General features: G+C 37.8%; 1 long non-coding RNA gene across 1 annotated transcript; it reads left to right on the top strand.

The window, feature by feature from the left end:
• The first annotated feature begins 8,493 nt into the window (after positions 1-8,493).
• LOC128290380 (uncharacterized) lies at positions 8,494-11,034 on the top strand. Its single transcript, XR_008280190.1, has 2 exons — positions 8,494-8,600; positions 10,816-11,034. It is a non-coding gene; the product is annotated as an uncharacterized LOC128290380 (long non-coding RNA).
• The last annotated feature ends 7,242 nt before the right edge of the window (positions 11,035-18,276 follow it).

Below are 18,276 nucleotides of genomic sequence, written 5' to 3'. Positions count from 1 at the left end.
ACTATCTACTGTATAACAATTTAAGCAGGTTTAAGAATAGAAGAATTTACTTGGTTTCGGAGGCTCAGTGTGTTGTTCAGCAAGACTTCCCGTTTTCCAAAACATTATAATTCAATCAAATTATATATATTTTAAAACACAAAAAGAAATCAAGTAATAAGGCACACTTCACAGCTCGTCTTTTGCAACCTGGGCTCTGATACCACTAAATGTAACACCCCAAACTCGGCCCAGACGTTATGGCCGAATCTGGCGTGTCACATTGAAGTGTTTTAGCAAAAATTGTGTTTTAGCAAAAATCATGTTTTCGTTGAAAACCCTTCTTAAAATAAAAGAAAATCTTAATTATAAAAAAAAAAAACTCCTTCCAATCACTTGTTCAAAACATATGATTTGATGAAAATAAGTCACTTTAAAAATTTAGTTGCGGAAACGTAGAAAAGACATACTATAGTTTAAGAAGCCTTGTTCAACTTCTTAAAATTACATCACATAAAAATAATAATCCAAATAATAATAAAATGGGAGGCCTTATTACAATCCAGTCTGTAATCACTTAATAATCAGAGACTTATATGCTTTAAAATGAAAAAAAAAAACAAGTCTAAATTGTCTTGCTAGCCGGCCACTGAGAGTCCCTCCAAGCATCGAACCTCTTACTGAGCATCACCTGAAAATAAAATAAAAGAGGGGGGTCAGTTTTCGCAAACTCAGTGTGTCCACCTCTCAACGAAAAACAAGCATTCAAAAATCATCAAATATGCAATGCAATCCCATCCCAATAATCCATCCGCTACACACCAGCTCCATCCCCCGTCACATCATGTGGGGTTATAAATATCGACCCATCCAACCGACTCATCAATGGTAGCCCGGTTGCAGAACTACCTTCATTTACATATTGGGCTTAAAAGCCGTTGGTGGATCCACGATTGTCAAGCAACCCTGCGATCATCATATACTTCCTCCGTTCTATAATTCCTAACCCATATACAACCTAAGTAGAATATCATATGTATGCAGTAGATATGCGTGTCACATCCATAAAACTTACATTCAACACCTAGGGGTATTTTGGTTATTTTCGGCCTTAGGAGCCTTTCGATAATTTTCTCTTTAATACTGTTTCCACTTAACTCGGCCCGTTAACAAATCTCGTAAGCTAAGATGAACGAATACTATGCACCAGGTAGGATTCCAGAGAAGAGGAGGTGAGTCATTAAGACCGCTTAAATACCAAGCTCTCCTTAGATCCAATCCTAGACCTGCATATACCCGTTGCCACACCTTAACCCTATAACTTGTTCACGGTTGCAATATATTAATTAAGTTTTATGTAGTTATCATATACTAGGCCCAAAACCCTTACATACATGCATATGGCCCACTTGGCCCAATCTCATTTATATGGCCCATCTAGCCCAATTTACATTCATATGGCCCATTAGGCCCAATCTCATTTATATGGCCCATTCGGCCAAATCACATTACATTCATGGTCACACACAAATTTTCTACCACATAGCATCACTTATCAATTTTTTCCTATTGTGGGCCCAACAGCCCATCGGGCCCATTTAGCCCATTCAGGCCCATTTGGCCTATTCATAACCCAAGTCCATGGAATCGGCCATAGGCATCAGACAATCTATCGATTTCCTCCTCACGAGTGTTCGCGCACTCGCAAGACTACCACAGCCAAACTTTCAACTTTTCGGCATTTCGACTTTTGCCGATCTACTTGTGTGTGCAGTGTATGTACACACCTGGTAAGCAAGCGTGCTGCGATTCCCTTAGTCACCAACCTACAAACGAGATCACCCTTCAATTAATCGTATGCTTAATACATATCTTTACTAAAACCGAAACCTCACCTTAACCTTACCTTGCGCGATAAGTATAACAACCCCTTCTTAAATCACTAACCACGATCAACTCCTAGATCTGCACCAATCTTAACTATTAAAACCAGAATAATAGGTGACTCGTATCCAACACAAGTCTCCTTACTTTAACTATGAACATTCGGCCACCTTAGCCAATGGGAGAGGAATACTTACCAAAACCGTAAACACCTAAAGAGCAATTTTGGCAGAGAGCTAAGATCTGAGATTCGATACTAATCCCGTACCACAATAATATAAAAAGAGTGTGGAAAGAATAGCGTAATAGATTCTTAGCAAAACCGATTGGAAGAATAAACACTTACACTAGATTCGGTCAAAGAGTATTTGGCCCTTGGAAGATTCGGCTTTTCGGCTTTCAAACTTAGTATGGTGAATAAGGTTTATAGACTAAAGAAGAAGAGTAGAAGAAGGAATCGGCTAAGCGAAATGAAGAAAATTGTGTAGAGAAAGAATAGAAATCAGCACAAAGAAAAGAGAGTAAACAAAAAGCTTTTCGGCTTTTAGGGAAAAGGGTTTTCGGTAACAGGGTGAAGGAAATTTGGCATTAGCCTGGCAACCCTGCATTCGACACTTATTTATAGCCTCTATAGCCGAATTTCCTGGCCCTCAATCTCCAATTCGGCTCCATCTGTTCCCCCTTCTCATCTCCCTGTTTTTCTCCCTGATAACCCCTTGATCCTTTCCTTAATTCTCTCTTCTGAACACTCCCCTTGGAGTCCATCTTAACGCCACTTCCAACCTTCTAGAAGGCCCAAAATTAAACTCTTAAATATACTAAGCTAGGATTCGAACCTTGGATCTCCTTGCTACCTACTAACGCCACCTCCCTACACTCTAATTGGAACCACTTAGCCACTCTTCCATAAGGCTTTTTGATGCCATTTTCCCTTATCTTTATTTAAAAGCCCAACTATTTGCCAACAAGGTCATTTTAATTATTAAACTATAATTTCTTTTAACCCTAGATTTGAACTCAAACCCTAACCAAGACCTACTATCGCGTAATTAACACTTAACCGGAATTGCTACAAAAAGAAAACAAATCAAGATTTTGGGATTTTTAGGTTTCGGGATTTTTGGGGCGTTACACTCTTCAGGCAAAGTCTTATTGTTCACTCAGTTCATGCATATATACGAATGTGTTAATCCAGGATTTATCAAAGTAATCATAGAAGTATCATAAAGAGTAAATGTACCCGGAATCACATCGGGAGGTCTACCACGAGAAGCATTGCCACTCGGTCTCGAATTTTGTACAATTTCTTGCTCGACAGAATCAGGGAAATCGCGGATAAAATTATCTAATGATCCACATCTGAAACAAGCCTGATCATACAATCTACAATTACCAGGATGTCTTTTACCACAATGCTTTCACTCAGGGTGATCGGATTTAGCATTTCTGACACTAGCAACGGATGTAGCTAGAGCTTTGAAGTTCGACTGCGATCTAGCACGATCTCTATTCGAATGCCCCACATTAGTTTTTGAACGACAATTATCATCTCTGAAATTCTTTGACGTAGACTGAAATGATTTGTACGATGATCTCTTTCGTACCTCTCTAGCTTCAAAATCAGCTTTTCTTTTCTCTTTCCCAAGATCTTTAGCTTTACATGCTCGTTCAACAAGTAAAACAAGTTCTTTGATTTCTAGAATTCTGACTAACAGACGAATATCTTCGTTTAAGCCATCCTCGAATCGTATACACATTATTGCTTCCGTAGATACACATTTACGGGCATACTGACTTAATCTTATGAATTCCCATTCGTATTCTGTGACAGACATACGGCCTTGTTTAAGCTCAAGAAACTCTTTACGTTTCTGATTGATGAATCTCTAACTGATATATTTCTTTCGAAATTCTACTTAGAAGAATTCCCAAGTAACACATTTACTTAGAACCACAGATGGCAAAGTCTTCCACCAATGGTATGTCGTATCTCTCAGAAGGGAAACAACACATCTAATGCAATCTTTAGGATTTAATGATAATTCGTCAAACACTCTTATCATGTTCTCTAGCCAAAACTCAGCTTTTTCAGCATCATCGCTCGTTGTAGCTCGGAACTCTTTAGCCCCATATTTTGTAAACTTATCGACTGGTAGTCTACTTAACTGAACCGGATTCACTAGTGGCATAACAGGAGCTTGGGGCGAATTAACCAGGGGTGGAGGTTGTTGAACAGCCGGATTGGTTCTAATATATTGGCTAAACCAATCGTTCATCATCTAATAGAAGGCTTGTCTAGCCTCACCATCATGGCTACTTGTAGCCGATCTAAAATTAGATGGCATCGTCCCTTGTACGAGAGCAGGCGCATTGCTTTCGACATCGTCCACTATGGCTCGTTCGGGATCCATTCGCTATATAAAAGCACTTTTCAATGTCAGGATTCATCGATCTATCACAATTCATAAATATGGCCTGTATAGCTAGACTCGCATACTCTACGTTAGTCCTAGAACTGACCAAACTATAGCTCTGATACCAATAAAATGAAACACCCCTAACCCGTATTCGTCGTCGGACTAGGGTTAAAGGCATTACCAAACAAATCAAAACATTTAACTTTCATTTCATAAACATCAAAGCATCAAAGATCAACATCAATATAGAGTCCCTTATATAGGTCTTCAAGACCTAAAACATGCGTCAGAAAAGAGTTGGGACTAAACCGAAGACATACAAAAATTTCCCAAAACTTAGACATTTTTGAAACAAGTACAGGACACACGTCCGTGTAATCAGGCCGGCCTTACACCGCATTGGACAAGCCTGTGTGCCTAGGCCATGTCAAAGCAGGACATACATACTGACTTGTTCACAAGGCCACAAGATACGCCCGTGTGCCTTGGCCGTACTCAAACCTAACTTACAATTGTAGGGTACCCCAGGGGACACACGACTGTGCCACATAGTCATGAGTTGCACATGGCTGAGACACACACCCGTGTCTCTACCCGTGTGGACAAAAATAAACCATTTGAATAGCCAATTTGTCACCCCAACTTGGGTCAACCTACAAAAACCAAACCAAACATATATGCACAACCATTTCAGCCAATTTCTATACCAAACCATACATAGTTCATGCTATAAGATTATCAATTATTTCAATTCTTAATTCATCAATCAATTCATAACAAAACTTAAACTAAAATCATACCTAAACGTATGAAAAATAAATCATTTAATCAAATGCTCAAAACTTACCAAAATTTCTCAACATACCACAATTTCACATTAGCATCACATATCATATACCATTATCAAACTATAAGTTCAAACACAAACTAGCCATATCATATGGCTAAATATGTACATCACAAAACATAATTCCACAACTTCTAGCCTATACATGCCATACTTTAATATATACATTTTCAAAGTACCAAAATAAGGTTCGATAGTGTGGTGACGATCCTCAATGATCCCTGAGCTCACAATAGCTTCGATATCTATAAAACAATGCAAACATACACCAAGTAAGCTTTCAAAAGCTTAGTAAGCCATATACAAATAAACATATCATTCAAAGTAAATAGGTATGATCAAATCATTTATACTTTGTATACCAATGCTAACACAAATCTCATATTCAAATACTTACCTTTCATTCTCAAATAGGCTGTACAAAGTAAACATACATGAATCTGATATGATTTCACCAAATTATTCATTTTCTCAGAATGCCCGTTTAAACCATTCGGAAATGTAAGGATACGTGGATAGCTCAGAGAACATATACAATGCCAACATCCCAGATGTAGTCTTACTTGTAATCAAACATCGATGCCACTGTCCGAGACAGGGTCTTACACGAAATCAGATACGATGCTGATGTCCAAGACATGGTCTTACACGTAAAACAGAAGTCGATACCAACGTCCCAGATGTGGTCTTACACGAAATCTTATAACGAAATCCTATGTCATGACATATGTAACTTAACTATTCCTAAGGTTCATATAGGGCTTTTCAGACGTTGGAACTTTGTCGATACTTTCTCGAATACCATATATTTTTCTAGGACATTTATTCATCACAATTCAATATCAAATGAATAATAATAACTCAATTTAAACAAGCTTATTTGTATATCGACTTACCTCGTGGGGATTTGGATAGATGGAATCAATTACTCGACGACTTTCGACTTTCCCCGATCTAATTTCGTATTCTTTAGTTCTTGATCTAAATAAATTCAAATTGAACTTATTCAATCACATATTCATTCAAAACAATCCATAGATACATATTTAGGGTAATTTGAAAACTAGCCCTCACATTTTCACATTTTGACACTTTAGTCCCTAATTCACAAAACCACAAAATACACATAATTTACATATACTCATGCTTGGCCGAATATTGGTAGCACTCATACAAGTCCACACATTCATTTATTTCACATTTTAGTCCTCCAATTTACAAATTTCACAATTTAGCCCCTTTTTGTCAAATTCATCAAAAATCCTAAGACAAATTATATAAACCCAACAAAAAACTTTCATATTTCATCAATTAACAACATAAAGCTCATGAATTCATCCATGGCACATTTCAAAATCATCATCAAAATAAGAAATTGAGGCATGGGCTTGATAGTATACAAAACAGAGATTACAAAAGCATAGAAATTATCAAAAACCAAAGCAAAACATACCTAAATCAAAGCTTGCAAGTGTTGAACCCTAGCAAAGCTTTTCTCTTTTCTTTTATTTTGATTTTTGGCAATGAAGAACACCAAATGACTTATTTTCATGCTTTTGTTTTTATTTTAATTACTTTAATAAACATTTTACCATTTTATCCATGAATTATAACATTAACAAATCATGCATATCAAGGTCATATATGTCCATTAACCATGTAAATGGTATAATAACCACATAAGGACCTCACAATCATAAAGCCAAATCAAATAGGCACTCTAATAAGTTGTAAGCAACTTTCACATTTTAGTCGATTAGGTCCTTTTTCAAAATTAAGCACACAAACGTTCAAATTTTCATACGAGATTTTCACACAAGCTCATTCACATATCCTAAAACACAAAAAATAATATTTAAATATTTGTCTGACTCAGATATGTGGTGTCGAAACCACTGTTCCGACTAGTGCCAAATCTGGACTGTTACAATTCTCCCCCTTTAGGGATTTTCATCCCTAGAAATCTTACCGTTGAACAGATTCGGATATTGCTATCTTATAGCATCTTTAGGCTCCCACGTCGCCTCTCCAATACCGTGTCGATGCCATATCACTTTTACTAATGGAATTTTCTTATTTCGTAGTTCTTTAACCTCGTGAGCTAAAATACGGATTGGCTTTTCTTCGTAAGTCATATCGACTGAATTTCAATCTCAGACGGAGGAATCACATGTGAAGGATCGAATCTATAATGTCGAAGCATCGATACGTGAAACACATCATGAATCTTTTCTAACTCTGGTGGTAACAACAATCTATATGCTACTGGCCCAATACCCTCAGTAATCTCATACGACCCGATGAATCTCGGACCCAATTTGCCTTTTCTACTGAATGGAAATACTTTCTTCCACGGAGATACTTTCGAAAACATTTTGTCCCCGATTTCAAACTCAATTTCTTTTCTTTTCAAGTCTACATAAGATTTCTGACAATCGGAAGCTGTTTTCAAACTATCTCAGATCAGTTTTACTTTCTGTTTAGTTTTTTTATAAAATCAATTTCGTGTGTAACACCCTAAATTTGGGCCAAGAAGTTCTGGGCGTTGAGCATGGGAGCGGTTGAAGGCAGCTTATAATATTTTGTTGTGCATGTGAATTTCGTTAATAAAGGCTTGTTTTGGTGGTTAAGTGTGCTGAGAAGTGTTGGAGAAGTCCTGGGTTCAAACCTGGACCCTAGGAAAAATTTTGGTTTAAGGTGAATCAAACCCTAGGTGTAGTAGGTAGGCCTTAAGAATATTGTAACACCCCGAATTTGGGCCTAGAAGTATTGGGCCTTGAGTGTGGCTCCGTAAGGAGGTTGTATATAGGTATTTAATTGTGCAATGACATAACACAATTAAATGTCTGCTTTGGTGGTTAATGGCCTTGAGAAGTGTTAGAGAAATCTTGGGTTCAAACTTGGGCTTTAGCAAAAATTTTGGTATTAAGTGAAAAAAAAACCTGGATGCTTGGATGAGGGTTTTTAAATTATTGTGTTAAATAAATGACACAAGGAAGCTTGTAGTCTAGTGGTTGTGGCGTCATTAAGGTTGTATGGGAGCTTGGGTTCAAGCATTGGCTCTTGCAATTTATTTTGGTTTTTTTGAAAGGGAACCTAGACTTTGGCCTTTAGACCTTATAATTAATTGGGGATAAAATATGACACAAAAAGCCTTGTGGCTTAGTGGCAAGTAGCGTGTGGAGTATCTGAGGGGAGGCATAGGTTCGAATCCCATGGCAAGCAAGGAGCATTTATTTTGCTAACAGGGGGCGGCAAGAGTTGGTGTTGAATTTAAACTCTGATGTTGGAGGGATCCCACATCGGGAAGCTAACATAAGAGTGGTTGCGAAGTTGGCTTTAAATAGAGGGAACCATGAGGAGAGTAAAGGTACCTTTTCTTGGCTGATCCCTTTCGCTGTATGGCGTGCTCATTTGGGTTGGGCATCGGCTAAGAGTGCTCGGAGTGTGGATTAACTCCAGTCTCCTATCAGGTGTGTATTTTCTCACTACTCTAGCTGTAGGATGGCTACTTCGGGCCACGATGGGCCGAAAAGGGTCATGTGGGCCTAATGGGCCTACGGGCCCAATTGGATAAGTTGTTTGATTGTGTAGTAAATATTGGACTAAGCTAGGTGAATCTCATATTTGTGGCTAGATTTGGGCTAAAAGGGCCACACGAGAGTGTGGGCCTATTTGGGCCGAGAATAGGCTTTAGGCCCATTCGTATTGTCATCCCTGTTTAGAATATTTTAGTTTACCAAATTACTGAAATCCTCTCGATTTGTAAAATTACCATTTTACCCTCGATTTATAGAATTATCGTTTAACCCTCGATTTAAAAAATTACCGTTTTACCCTCGATTTATAGAATTACCGTTTTACCTCGATTTATAGAATTACCGTTTTACCCTCGATTTACAAAATTACCATTTTACCCTCAGTTTACAAAATTACCATTTTACCCTCGATTGTGAAATTACTGAAATACCTCTGTAGGATAGAATTACCAAAATACCCCTAATTTGTAAAATTACCAAAATACCCCTAGTTTGTAAAATTACCGAAATACCACTGGTTTCTGAAATTATCGAAAGACCCTCAATTTGTAAAATTACCAAAATACCCCTGATTTACAAAATTACAGAAATACCCTTGACTTTCTAAAAATTATAGAAATACCATTGGTTTACAAAATTACTGAAATACACTTGGTTTGTAGAATTACCAAAACACCCTTGTAGGATGAAATGACTAAAATACCCCTAATAGGTAAAAAGACCGTAAAGCCCCTGTAGGGTAAAGTGACTGTAATACCCTTGTATGGTAAAATGACGAATATGCCCTTATGTTCTGTATGGCTAATGTGCTTAGGATTTACATATATTGATATTGGATTAGTTAAGTTTGAGTGAGAGGTGGTGGTTATCGTAGGTGATTGATTATGGAAATGTTTCAACTTCAACCCATAACAGGTGTGTACTAACCCTCGTAGTAGCTTAAATTAATATCTGCTGAGAAGCTGAAATGCTAAAATACCGGCATTTCGGGAACTTGTAATGTTGCGTGTGGGTATAGATGCGATAAATACGATAAGATCGGTTTTTAGATCGATGGAACGGGTAAGAACTCAATTTTGTGCACGATGGTAAGTTGGGCCTTAATGGGTAGGAATTGGGCCAAATGGGCTTTTGGGCCCATTTGGGTAAAATTGATAGAAAATAGAATTTGGAAAAGTTGCATGTTAACACGGTTAGTATTGTTGTAAAATTTGGGGTAAGCAGGCTTAGTGAGCTAAATCAGCATTCGTAGGGTCCATTAGGGGTTTTGGGCCCAAAAGCCCGAATTTGATAAGTGGGTTAAAGATCATTATTTAAACACTCGAAAATATTGACAATTGTAATGAACATGGAAAACCCTAATTTTTGGTAAAATTATGAAAATACCCTTATAATATGAAAAATGACTATTTTGCCCTTGTGGGCAAGTGACTGACTTGGACTGTGTGGTTGACGGATTTGATTGTGAATATATGTTGGTGATATGAATGACTTGACTGTGATTGTTTGATTCAAATATGGGCATGACATTCTGCATACATGACATATTGAATGGGATATGGGTTATATTGATGGAGGAAGTGCTAAAAGGGCTCTGCCCCAGTTTACCGAAAAGGGCTTTGCCCCAGTTTATCAGAAAGGGCTTTGCCCCAGTTATTAAAAGAGGCTAGGGCTTCAGTTATATGATAAAGCAGCTATGCTACCAGTGGAGAGTTTGGTTGGGTGGGTTGAGTTATTCCCCACATGGAGAGCTTGATTGGTACGGATGGAGAGTAGCGGATGGTGGGTCGAGTAATCTCCCCAAATGGGCTTGCATACATTCATTGACATTACCTGTGATATTGAAATGGGCTTGCATACATTCATTGACATTACATGTGATATTGAAATGGGCCTAAGGGCCATACCGTTTACAGTAAAGGCTTTGGCCCAGTGATATGATTTATAAAAAGGCTTCGGCCCAATGATATGATTTATGAAAAGGCTTCAGCCCAGTGATATGATTTATGGAAAGGCTTCGGCCCAGTATATGTCAAGAATAAATAGGGCTTTGGCCCAGATTGTACTGATATCGTGTTATTTACTGTTTTTTTGTTATTGGGATTACACACTGAGTTTTTGTAAACTCACCCTATTTTTAACTATGCAGGTAATCCCTAAGCTTAGATGGTTTGGAGCTGCGAGGGACTCGGAGATGGCCACACTACTGTTTCTATTTCTTTTAATTGCAATAAGTAGCCGATTTGTTTCATTATAAGTTTTATCTTATTAATATTATTATTTGGTTTTGGGTTGTAATAAGGTCATTTTAATTATTTTTCTGGGATTATTTTATCTTATACCCTATATTTTTTTGATAACAATATGAGTTAGACCTAGGGCGCGTTTCCAAAATGATAATTGTTTTCAAAATAACGCGACGATACAATTAATCGGTTTATCAAAAATATCTACTTAAATGAATTCCAACTCGTTTTTCTCAAAACCTAACCTAGCACCAAAGTGTGGCAATGGTTGTGGGCATGTCTAGGATTGGATCCAATCAAGAGTTTGGTACTTAAGCAGCCTTCTATGCTTACCTCCTCTATTTCGGATACCTACCTGGTGCACAGCTTCCATTCACTTTATTAACTTAGCAAAGACTATCTTTTAAAACACTAAGAAGGACGTTGAAAGAGGCATGGGTTTTCTTAAAAACTTCAATGTGACACATCAGATCCGGCCATAACGTCTAGGCTGGCTTTGGGGTGTTACAATATTGTTGGAGAAATTATGCCACAAAAAGCCTTGTGGTCTAGTGGCAAAGTAGTGCCAAATAAGAGGCAGGAAGGTGGCGTAATAGAGTTGGCAAGGAGGTCCAGGGTTCGAAACTCATGGCAATCAAAGAGCATTATTTTGCTAACAGGGGGCGGCAAGAGTTGGTGTTGAATTTAAACTCTGAAGATGGAAGGATCCCACATCGAAAAGCTAACATAAGAGTGGATGCGAAGCTGGATTTAAATAGAGAGAACCATGAGGAGAGTAAAGGTACATTTCTTGGCTGATCCCTTTCGCTTTATGGCATGCTCGTTTGGGTTAGTCGTCGGCTAAGAGTGCTAGAAGCGCGGATTAACTCCAGTCTCCTATCAGGTGTGTATTTCTCACTACTCTAACTGTAGGATGGCTACTTCGAGCCGCGATGGGCCGAAAGGGACCATGTGGGCCCAACGGGCGTACGGGCTCAATTGGATAAGTTGTTTGATTGTGTAGTAAATATTGGACTAGGCTAGGTGAATCTCATATCTGTGGCTAGATTTGGGCTAAAAGGGCCATACGAGCATGTGGGCCCATTTGGGCCAAAAATAGGCTTTAGGCCCATTCGTATTATTATCCCTGTTTAAAATACTTTAGTTTACCAAATTACTCAAATACCCTCGACTTGTAAAATTACCACAGTACCCCTAATTTACAGAATTACCGTTTTACCCTCGATTTACAAAATTATTAAAATACCTCTGTAGGGTAGAATTACTGAAATACCCCTATAGGGTAGAATTACCAAAAAACTCTTGTAGGGTAGAAGTACTGAAATACCCATGTAGGGTAGAATTACCGAGATACCCTTGTGGGGTAAAATTACCATTTTGCCCCTAGGGTGTTAAATGACTGTTTTGCCCTTGTGGGCAAGTGTGACTTAATTTGTGTGCTTGATTGATTTGATTGTGAATATATGTTGGTGATATGAATGACTTGACTGTGATCGTTTGATTCAAATATGGGCATGACATTCTGCATACATGACATGTTGCATGGGTTGGGATTTTGTACGGAGGAAGATCTGATCTGTTAGGATCGCATGGTTGCTTGACGACTGTGGATCCACCAAAGGCTTAAGAGCCATATATTCGTACTGATTTGATAAGGTCGTACAGGTCACCCAAGACGACTGTGGACTGATTGATGGCTAAGTGCTGATCATGTTACTGAAGGCTATGTGCCGTTATTATGGGCTTCGTATCGATATTGTGGGCTTCGTGCCGATTATAGACCAGTTATCGATGGCTTTGTGCCATGTATTCTATTAAGTGGCTTTGCCACATTATCTGATTCTGGTGGCTCTGGCACAATATTCTATTATTAGCAGCTTTGCTGCATATTGGTGTGTGGGCTGGGTGGGTTGAGTTATTCCCCACATGGTGTAATGGGCTAGTATGGGTGGTGTGATGGCTGGATTGGGTTGGGATTGCATTCACATTCTGATTCTGATTCTGTTACCTAATACTGATTCTGATTCTTATTTTGATTCTAGTTCTGATAATGTTTCTTATTCTGTAATAGGCTAAGGCCCATCTGGTACTGTCTGTTATAATGGGCTAAGGCCCAATTGATCTTGGCCGTAAGTAGAAGGTGGGGCAGGACTTTTAATTCTTTTATATGGTATTGTTCCTTTTATATAGTAGGGATTTCACTCGAGTTTTCGTAAACTCACCCCATTTATTAACCTTTCAGGTAATTTCTAGCCTTAGACGGATCGGAGCTGTAAGGGGCTCGGAGGAAGCCACACACACTGTTTATGTTACATTTTTGATTATTACTTTTAAATGTTTTTATGTGGGTTGTAGTAAAGCCGTTGTAATATTTTGGATTTCAAATTTGGAATTTTATTTATTGTTCTTATAATTGCTATTATTAGAACATGGTTTTCCAAAGTAACTACTGTTGTTCAAAACATCACCTATCCACAATTGTTTTTAAATTAAGCTTCCGCAACTGCCAAGATTTTTACAAAGTTGTTAAGAATGTTATTCAGCTGAGGTTTTCTAACAAGGTTTAAAAAGGGTACAAGTTTTTAATTATTAAGAAGGGTTTTTAATGGAAACATGGTTTTCGAAAAACACTTCAATGTGACACGCCAGATTTAAGCCAAACTTCCAGGTCAGGTTTGGGGTGTTACATCGTGAATCTTATTTTCACTGAGCTCAGTCCAATACAAAGGTGTACGACATTTATGACCATATAAAGCTTTGTATGGTGCCATTTTAATGCTCGATTGAAAGCTATTATTATAAGCTTTTACAATCAAGGGTAATTACTGTTCCGACGTACCTTCAAACTCAACAATGCAACATCTTAACATATCCTCGAATAACTGAATAATTAGTTCGGATTGACCGTCCATTTGCTGGAGAGAACTAGTACTGAAGTGCAATTTAGTACCCAGAGCATCTTGTAATTTATTCCAGAATAGTGTGTGAATCTCGGATCTCTGTTTGACACTATAGACAAAGGCACACCATGCAATCTCACGATATCAGAAATGTATAACTCAGCTAATTTATCAAGCAAGTAATCGGATCGAACCGGAACAAAATGAGCTGATTTCGTCAATCGATTAACTACGTCCCAGATAGCATCTTTCTTTCTCAGAGACAAGGGTAAACCCAAAATAAAATCCATTGTCACTCGATCCTACTTCCATTTCGAAACCATAATCGGTTGTAACAAACCAGATGGCACTTGATGTTCAGCTTTAACTTGCTGACAGATCAAACATTTAAAAACAAAGTTAGAAATATCTCTTTTCATTCTGAACCACCAATAATGTTGTTTCAGATCATTATACATTTTCGTACTACCCGGATGAACAGATAATCGACTGCTATGAGCTTCATTCCAAATCATTTGAATTAACTCTGGATTTCTCGAAAGACAAATTCAATTTCAGAATTTCAGACAATCATCTTTGTCAACTATAAATTCTGAATCAGACTTCCAATCACACTGAGCTCGTTTATCTAAAATCTCATTATCAATCTTCTGAGCTTTGACAATCTACTATAAGAACAAAGGTCTTGCTTTCAATTTAGCTAAAACTGAACCATCATTAGACAGAACCAAATGACCATTCATCGTACGTAGAACAAATAATAATTTTTGACTCAAAGCATCAGCAACAACATTTGCCTTGCCTGGATGGTAATCTATCACAAGTTCATAGTCTTTTAGCATTTCTAACCATCTTCTCTGTCATAGATTCAGATCTTTCTGAGTCATCAGATATTTCAAACTCTTATGATCAGAATATACATGACATTCCTCACCGAACAAGTAATGACGCCAAATCTTTAGAGCAAACACATTCACATCTAACTCAAGATCGTGTGTCGGATAGTTCTTTTCCTGTGACTTTAACTGTCTTGAAGCATAAGCAATGTCTTTGCCTTCTTGCATCAAAACACATCCCAGTCCGATCAACGAAGTATCACTATAGATCACAAATTCTTTACCTGATTCGGGTTGTACCAATACCGGAGCTTCAGTCAACAAAATTTTCAACTAATCAAAACTATTCTGACACTTTTTAGACCATACAAATTTCACCTCTTTCTGAAGCAATTTTGTCAACGGATTTGTAGTCATCGAAAAACCTTTTACGAATCTTCTATAATAACCAGCAAATCCCAGAAAATAGCGGACTTCAAAGACATTCCTCAGAGATTTCCAATCCAAAATAGCTGAAATTTTGCTCGAATCAACTCGGATATAAGAGGCTGATACAATATGACCCAGAAAACCAGCTTCTCGCAACCAGAATTCACATTTATTGAACTTCATATACAACTGTCGCAGAATCTGTAGCACTAATCTCAAATGCTCGACGTGTTCGGATTCATCATGTGAATAAATTAATATGTCATCAATGAATACAACAAAAAATTTATCTAGATACAATCTAAAAATTCTATTCATCAAATCCATAAAAATAGCAGGTGCGTTAGTCAACCCAAAATGCATAACTAAAAATTCATAGTGACTGTACCTCATTTTGAAAGCAGTTTTCGGAATGTCTGAGTCTTTCACTCGCAATTGATAATAGCCAGATCTATTTTCGAAAACACAACAGCTCCTTTCAACTGATCAAACAAATCATCAATTCGATGCAGAGGATACTTATTCTTGAAGGTCACTTCGTTCAATTGACGATAAGCTATACACATTCTCATCGTTTCGTCTTTCTTTTTCACGAACAGAATTGGAGCACCCCAAGGTGAGAAACTCAGTCTAGCAAATCCTCTATCGGTCAATTCCTGTAACTGAGACTTTAATTCTTTTAATTCAGTCAGGGCCATTTTATACGGAGCTACCGAAATCGGGGTAGTACCAGGTACCAATTCAATGCCAAATTCTACTTCTCTAACTGGAGGTAAACTCAGAAGTTCTTCAGGAAACACATTAGGAAACTCGCATACAACAGGCACTGATTCAACTTTCTTTTCTGACACTTTCAAATCAATTACATAAGCAAATTAGGCTTCACAACCCTTCCTCACAATAATCAAAGCTTTCATTGAAGATATCACAGCATGCAATCTATTCAAATCACTAGATTCAATGCTTACTATTTCATCTTTTTTGCATCTCAAATCAATAGTTTTCCGTTTGCAATTCACAACAGCATCACGCAAAGTTAACCAATCCATTCCCAGGATTATATCAAATTCATCAAAGGGCAACAGCATCAGATCAGCCAGAAAATGATTGTCTTGACACGAGACCGGACAATTCTTGCAGACTTTATCAACCAAAACACATCTGTCTAGGGGATTCGAAACTCTAATTACAAATTCAGTAGACTCTTCAGGCAAAGTCTTACTATTCACTAAGTTCATGCATATATACGAATGTGTCAATCCAGGATCTATCAAAGCAATCACAGAAGTATCATAAAGAGTAAATGTACTCGAAACCACGTTTGGCGACAAAGCTTTCTCACGAGCTCAGATAGCATAGGCTCTGGCAAGTGCACGAGCCTCAGATCTAGCAGTTGTATCTTTCATCCCTCTCTGACTGTCACTTACATTTCCCTTATTCTGAAAGGTCTACCACAAGAAGCATTGCCGCTCGATCTCGAATTTTGTACAATTTCTTGCTCGATAGATTTAGGGCAATCAAGGATAAAATGATCTAATGATCCACATCTAAAACAAGCCCGATCATACAGTTTACAATTACCAAGATGTCTTTTACCACAATGCTTGCACTCAGGGCGACTGGATTTAGCATTTCTAACACAGGCAATGTGTAACATCCCGTACCCGAGTCCGTTACCGGAATCAAACACAAGGTGCACACAGACTTAACTATTTTCACAGTCCATTTAGAAATTTCCAGACAAGCTGGTTACTGCATCACTATCGCCTTAAAAATCATATCTTGAGTTTCAAAGCTTGAAAATCAGTTTCGTAATTTTTCCCTGAAACTAGACTCATATGTCCATCTACATATTTTTTTCTAGAATTTTTGGTCAAGCCAATCAGTACAGTTTATTAGTTAAAGTCTCCCCTATTCCAGGGTTTGACTACACTGACCTTTATACATTACGAATTGGATATCTTCTGGTACAGGTCTTCAATACTGATGCTGTTTGTTTCTTTAGAAACTAGACTCAAAAAGGAATCTATACATATATGGCATGACTCCTAATCATCTCTGGTTAATTTAAAATGAATTTCCAAATTCGGAACAGGGAATCCAGAAACCATTCTGGCCCTGTTTCACGAGAACTTTAATATCTCTTAACATATAACTCATATGACCATTTCGTTTCTTCCATATGAAAGTAGATTTATCAAGGTTCATTTACATAATTTATTCACTATTTAATTCCATTCCTAAAAATTTTAGTCATTTTTCAAATCCACACCACTGCTACTGTCAGCATCTGTTTTCAAGGTAAACTTTACCTATTTCGTGGTTTCCATGGACCAACTAGAGTTTTGTCATACATAGGTCCACATATAATCCTATTTAGCCATTCCAATGGCTGATCATTTGCCCAACACTTCCATTCAGTCCGTAGTCACATCATGAAACCATACATATATACATAAACACAAATGGTCTAATGCCATACTCCACTTTTACGAGCCATTTTCGCATGGCTGTACACACATACATCACAAAACGTACTTGAAAAAAAACAGCAAAGGGTAGTCCTATACATGCCATATCCAGAGTTCATCTAAAAGAGTACCAAAGGGCTTTGATAGTGTGGATGACTTCGACTTCAATGATCCCGAATCTGATAGCTAACGAGCAAAATCTATAAAACAGAGAGCCAAAGCAACGGGGTAGGCATTTTTAATGCTTAGTAAGTCTCAAGTAATGAATTCAGCTTTGACTAAAGTATTACATTCACATAGCTAAATGAATCACTTTATTAATACACATTCTCATAATCATACTTACTTCACACTTCATCAACATATACACACAAGGTATCCACCTATCTAAGAGCCGAAAGTTCGTTAGTCGATTGAACGAATACTATTTCAAACGGATCGACTTTTCTGATGCACATGTAAACATACCTTATCGTATGGGTTTTTCGAGCTTATTAATTGAATTTATTACAGCACCAAAACGCTCACCTTCAAACCGAGCTTCTTCGGAATTTAGCCAGATACAACCACAAGCACAATTGCCTTCGGGTCTTAACCCGGATTTGGTAACTTGCACAAATGCCTTCGGGTCTTAGCCCGGATATAACAACTCGCACGAATGCCTTGGTCTTAGCCGGATATAATCACTAGCATAAATGCCTTGGGACTTAGCCGGGTATCATTCGAAT

The sequence above is a fragment of the Gossypium arboreum genome, chromosome 3 (genome assembly GCF_025698485.1).
Source record: "Gossypium arboreum isolate Shixiya-1 chromosome 3, ASM2569848v2, whole genome shotgun sequence".
In the NCBI taxonomy this organism is placed as follows: domain Eukaryota; kingdom Viridiplantae; phylum Streptophyta; class Magnoliopsida; order Malvales; family Malvaceae; genus Gossypium; species Gossypium arboreum.
The sequence above is the reverse complement of the archived record's forward strand: the minus strand, read 5'-3'. Positions and strand labels throughout refer to the sequence as shown.